Source organism: Galeopterus variegatus, unplaced genomic scaffold, assembly GCF_000696425.1.
Source record: "Galeopterus variegatus unplaced genomic scaffold, G_variegatus-3.0.2 Scaffold13314, whole genome shotgun sequence".
Classification (NCBI taxonomy): Eukaryota; Metazoa; Chordata; class Mammalia; order Dermoptera; family Cynocephalidae; genus Galeopterus; species Galeopterus variegatus.
Genome location: NW_007739425.1, coordinates 24,537 through 30,967, shown reverse-complemented (window position 1 = coordinate 30,967; position 6,431 = coordinate 24,537). Strand labels below are relative to the sequence as shown.

Below are 6,431 nucleotides of genomic sequence, written 5' to 3'. Positions count from 1 at the left end.
GGGAGCGTGGCGGCGCTCCCGCCAAGGGTTCGGATCCCATGTGGTGACCGGTTCCTGCTCATTGGCTAAGCGTGGCGCAGGCGCAACACTGAGGGTTGCGATCCCGTTGCCGGTCCCCGGTACGGGCGCGACACCGAGGGTTGTGATCCCATTACCGGCCAGTAAAAAAGACAAAAAGGGAAAAAAAATATATATATATATGTTATGACAGTCACTATGCTAATTTCAACTTTATTTTTGCAATATACATCTTAGATAATTTTTGAGCTAGTTCAGGTTACAAGTTTTATTACTCTGTCTTTCTTTCTTGTTACCACTGGTATGTCCAAGGATGACCAAGATTAAATCACTCCACTGGGATTCTCATAAGCATTTGTTGAAGAAAAGCCCCCAGGAAAATAGGAAGTTCTGTAAAAGGATGGGTTGGGAGCCTGGAATTGTGATTTCAATATAAAAAATATTGTGGCTCACAGATTTGTGAAAAACTTAACAGGCCAGGTAAAAAGCACTTAATGGCTTGTATTTTTATCTAATATTTAATGCACATATTTTTTCATAGTATGATTATGTCAGAATTTAATGATTAATTTTTTTATATATTCTGTGTTATAAAGAAAATTGACATAAAAGTATTTGAATCTAAGTCTTCCTGGGAATTTCTAACTGTTTCCAAAGGAAAATGTCAATAAAAAAATTATATGTCAAAGCATGTGAAAATTTGACATGTATTGATAAATTAGCACCAAGAAAGATTTTAATTTCACACTTTCCCTAGTAGTTATGAGGGCAAATTTTTAAAAGAATCCTTTTGAACACCAGGTGCCATTCTTTTTTCTTTTTTCTTTGTAAATTATAATCTGATATGTGAAGACTTGTATTATATTAAATTTTTGTAATGTTGATTTCGATTTATGTTAAATATTTCTCAAAAGTATGTTAGTTATTTGATTATCTTTGGTTACTCTGTTGTTTATGTTGCAACTTTCTCTCTGGATGCAATGATTCTAGCTCCAGAAACTGGGCCCTTTTACCACTAAATTACCTTGTCTGTCCTCTTTGTTTATAGAAGATCATAAAATAACATGCAAGAGAAATTCTTTTTTTTTTAAAGATGACTGGTAAGGGGATCTTAACCGTTTGCTTGGTGTTGTCGGCACCACACTCAACCAGTGAGTGAACCAGCCATCACTATATAGGATCCGAACCCAGGGCCTTGGTATTCTCAGCACCACACTCTCCCGAGTGAGCCATGGGCCAGCCCTATGCAAGAGAAATTCTATAAGCAAGGTAATGGGCAAAGTTCTATTAAACCTACACACAATGAAATGAGGAGTAAGAATCCTAAATAGGGGAAAACAACACCACTGCAATGAGCATTATGTGGAAAAAAGAAAGTAATTTCATATTTATTAAAAACAATTTCTTACGGGCCGGCCTGGTGGCGCACTGCTATAGTGCACCGCTTGGGAAGCGCGGCTGTGCTCCCGCCGAGGGTTCGGATCCCACATACAGACCGGTTCCCGCTCACTGGCTGAGCGGGGTGCGGGCGCAACACCGAGGGTTGCGATCCCGTTGCCGGTCCCGGTCCGGTACGGGCGCGACACTGAGGGTTGCGATCCGTTGCCGGAGACGAAAAAAGACAAAAAGGAAAAAAAAAAAAAAAACAATTTCCTATGGATAACTAACAACCTGAATGCAATAGTAATTTATAACTACATGAATCAGATACCTCTTAAGTTAGGAAGATATGACAGAACATAATTTGTATGGATATTTCATACAGAAATAAACATACCATTCTTAACCAATGACCTTTAATAAAAATATATGTGTAGTAGAAAAAACATAGCATAATAGTGGATTTGATATTTCATGTCAAGAGAAGGATGGTTATCAAATATGATGGTTAGCTTCATGGCTTCCAAACTGGGTGTTAGTGACTGGTACAAATTAGAAACCAATTGAATTTGTGAAGTTGAACATTGTTTTTACTTTGGACACGTTGAGTCTATGCCTCTCGGACAGCCAAATGAATAAATTGTTGAATATACAGGACGCAGTTCAGAAGAGAACTCTGGACTAAGGTAAACATTTGAGAATAATTTTTAAAAATACATAAATTAATGACAGTGGTTGAGATAACCAAACCAAAAATAATAGTAATAATAAAGCAGTGATCTCAAACGATGGGTCCACAATGTGTTTTATTAGGCCAACATAGTGTTTAAAATGTTAATATGTATGATTTTAGATAAGGCACATATTCTCCAGTTAGGCAGGCTTTCCCCCCCACTTATTGTACCTTACCATGAATGCCTTTCCTCAATGGTATTATCTGCATGTCTCCTGAAAGCATTTCAGATTTCAACACTTGTAAAAGATGATTTTTAAAAATAAATAAGATTAGGACTCAGCTTTGGGAAAGTCAAACTGTATGCACTTAATTTGTGAATGTAATACACTTTACAACAACGCTTCTCAAAATACCTGTGGTGAAGGACCAGGCTTTATTTTGTATTATATATACATTTAAGAAATTTCAGCACACTGAGGCTTGATACTTTTATAAATACGTTACTTTTTAATGGCTACCGTAGCAAAGTGCCACAAACAGAGTAGCTTAAACAATAGAAATTTGTTGTTTCACAGTTTTGGAGTTTCGAGATCAAGATGTCAACAGGGCTAATTCCTTCTGAGGGCTGTGAGGAAGAATCTGTTCCATGCCTCTCTCCTAGTTTCAGTTAGTTTCCTGGCAATCTTTGGTGTTCCTTGGCATGTAAAAGCATAGCCAGATCTCTCCCTTTGCTTCACTTGACATTCTCCCTGTGTGCAGGCCTCTCTGTCCAAATTTTCTCTTTTTGTAAGGACACCAGTCATATCAGATTACAACGTGCCTTGGATTGAGTGTCCCTCCAAAACTTGACCCCCGCTGTGACAGTGTTAAGAGGTTGGGAAATCCTATTATGGTAATTGAAAGGTGGGGTTTGCAAAGGTGATTAGTTCCTAGGACCATGCTGTAGTAAAAGGATTAAAAATGGTGGTCATGGGCGTGGTTTGGAGGGCATTAAAAGGGTGAACTGGGAGGTCAGTCTCCCTGAGCTCTGCCATTTTCTGCCATGTGAGACCCCTGGGTCACTGTCGCCACCACCAAGACCATCACCAGATGTGTTCCCTGAACTTTGGACTTCCCAGCCTCAGAAACTGCAAGCAATAAATTTCATTTTCTTACAAATTACCCAGTTTCATGTGTTTTGTTATAAGCAACAGAAACAGACTAATACAGAGCCCACTCTAATGACCTCATCTTAACTAATTACATCTGAGAGCACATTCTGAGTTATTGAGGGTTAGGACTTCAACATATACATTTTGAGACACACAATGCAATTCAAATTACAATAATAAGGTCGTAGGAATGTCAGTTTGCTATAAACTTTTCTAAATGCTTTCTTTATTTTCTATATTCATTTAATGGTAGATCCATAGTTAAGAATATGCAGATTGCTTCCAGGGCACAAAACACGTTTAGAGTACAAAAAAAGAGTCTAAAATTCAGAAGGGCAGGAAGGATAAATTACAACAAATATATATTAGAAAAGATTTTGATATGTTCAGGATAATTCTGCTATTATGACCTGAGTATCTTTTCCCAAGCATGGGTTATGGGTTGCCCCTAATTTCTGTCAGAGGCAGCCCTACACCCTGATGTTCTGGGGTTCTTTTGTTCCTTTTGAAACTCTGCCTTCAGATTTTCACTTTTCCTGTTCAACTAGCCCTACAAAAATCCTTGCTACATTAGCTTCTCACTATTTTACTATTCACTCTAGATGGAAGTCACATATCAGGAAAAAATTTCTGTGTCTTTGCTTGCCTGCTTCTAATCTATCTTCATTCACGTCTTTGTATAAGGAGTTGTTAATGGACATTTTTCTGAATCTGTCATTTTCTTCAGAAGTACTACTTTTCAAAATCAGGAATATGAAAAAAAAATCAGGAATATGAATCATTCTGAAATGTCTTTCATTCTGGTGTAATCATTACTCTAGCAAAAACTCCTGTATGTTTATGACACATCATGGTACTCTATTTTCCTGTGAACCTGTTTTCCTATTAATATCATTTTTCTGGTTATTTTCTTTCTGATGAGAATCAGAAAAAAACAAAAGATAAACATCTATGCTCATATGACTCATACAAAAGTAGGTAATTTTTCCTTTAAATCAATCTGTTACGAATCAATAATTTCTTCTTTAAAAACATCTTTATACATAAGAGTAATCTATTTTGTGTGTCATAAAATATATATCTTTGCATACATAGCCTTTTTAACAAGGTGATTCAAAAGTACTACTTTAAATCTTGGAAAGTCCATTGCAAGAATTGTAAGAATATTTTATACTAGGAAGTGAATTCATACATAATATTTAATATTCTAGCGTCTAAAATGTGAAGTAGCATATGAGGTCCATACTGAAGTGAGAAAATTACTAGAAGAAAATTACTTGAAATACAGCAGGAAGTGACACGAGTAGCTACAATGAGTACTTTCATTATAGAAATAGTGAAATACTGTTTTATATTAAAGGTTCAAATATAATTTAAAATAGTTACTATATCATTAATTGAACCACTAGGACTAAAAAAGAATACAATCCTGTTAGTTTTGTGGGAAAAAAAAAAACTTAGTAGTGTTACATAAATTATTTTTAAAAATGAAAATAATGTAGGTTTTATAACATGTCTAATTGTGCTTTATACTATCCCTTTGATACTTTAATTTATAGTTTTGAAAATTACTGTTAAATGATGTGATAATTTGATGAAAAGTAATGCAACTGTACATTGCTTATAAAATTTTAAGAAGTAGACATTTAAAAATGTAAGACGTAAGGTATTGTACACTCTGCTAATTTGGGACAAATTAACATATCTTTGTCTCAGTTTCTGCATTACAGAAATAATAGAATTATTATCAGAATTAATAAGTTAATATTTATAAATGAGTTAATATTTTATTACTTGCATGTTGGCTATCTAAAAGTACTTTAAGAAGATTTTATTTTATAAAGTCAATTCCTCACTATTCGTCAATTTTGAAAACTAGATTTTAATATCCTCAGTTTGATTTTGATTAAGTCGTATTAATATTGTTAAAATGTCTATACCACCCAAAGTGATCTACAGATTTAAGGCAATCTTTATCAAAATATCGATAACATTTTTCATGGGGAAAAAAACCCACTAAAATTCACGTGAAACCACAAAAGACCCCAAATAGCCAAAGGAATCTTCAGCAAAAAGAATAAAGCTGAGTGGTTGAGATGCGCGTGTCAGTAGCTTCAGTACCAGGACGATAGCGGATCCAGAGCAAAGAAAATGGAACCCTTTGGTTCCAGAAAATCTCCTGAAAAAGAGGAAAGCTTATAATCCCTCAAAGCAACCCAGGCAAAGCAGGCACTTTTGGCAAGGAAGGAGAAGAGGAAAGGAAAAGGGCTCAGGTTTAAGCCACTGGAATCGTTCCTCCTGATTCCTGACAGCAGCAATGCGACATAGTGCATCTCAGACGCCTAGAGGTGAAGCCTCATGCTTTGGCAATGTCAGATAATTGTTCCCTGGCCTTTGTTGCATCCAGAAGATTAAGAGGGTGAGTTCACTGGTGCAGAGGACTGTTGCAAGACTTCACTTGAAGAAAATTTTCAGTGGTGTCTTTATCGAAGTCACCCCCAAAAGCCTAAAAATGCTGCATGTAGTGGAACCTTACGTGACCTGGGGATTTCCAAATCTGAAGTCTGTCTGGGAATTCATCTTGAAATGTGGACAAGCCAACGTCAAGAATAAGACCATCCCTATCATGGGCAACACAATGTTTGAGGAGCACCTTGGGAGGTTTGGTGTCATTTGCTTGAAAGACCTCATTCATGAAATTGCCTTCCCAGGGAAGTATTTCCAGGAGATCTCATGTTTCTCGCACCCCTTCCAACTCCTGGTGGCCCTTCATGCCACCAAGAATAAAGTGAGCTTCCTCAAGGAGATAGGCTCACCTGGCTATACGGGTGAATGCATCAATCAGCCCATCTGCCAACTGAACTCGAGCCAGAGTATATGAAAGCACAGTTCTTTGGAAGCAGGTGTTTTGGAATTGTTTTTGGAATTATGAAGTATCTTCAGAGAAGATTATTTTCTGCATCATCTTCAGGAACTGGAAGGGAAGGGTCAGGGAAAAGACAGAAGGTTTTGTTCATGGCAGGCATCTCTCGTCGCAGCCCCGTTCCAAGAAAAGTTCTCGTGTTTTCCATGTTGTCCTCGCCTTCTTCTCTGAAATCAGCACATGCCATGGATGAGGGAGTCCTGCTTTGTCACATCTTCTATTGCGGGATTTAAAGTTGGTGACTGAATAACCCAAGTGTGTGTACAAGGTTCCCTAAGACTAC

At 37.0% G+C, this 6,431-nt stretch overlaps 1 pseudogene; it reads left to right on the top strand.

The window, feature by feature from the left end:
• Positions 1-5,337: 5,337 nt before the first annotated feature.
• Positions 5,338-6,106, top strand: LOC103581549 (annotated as a pseudogene).
• Positions 6,107-6,431: the final 325 nt, after the last annotated feature.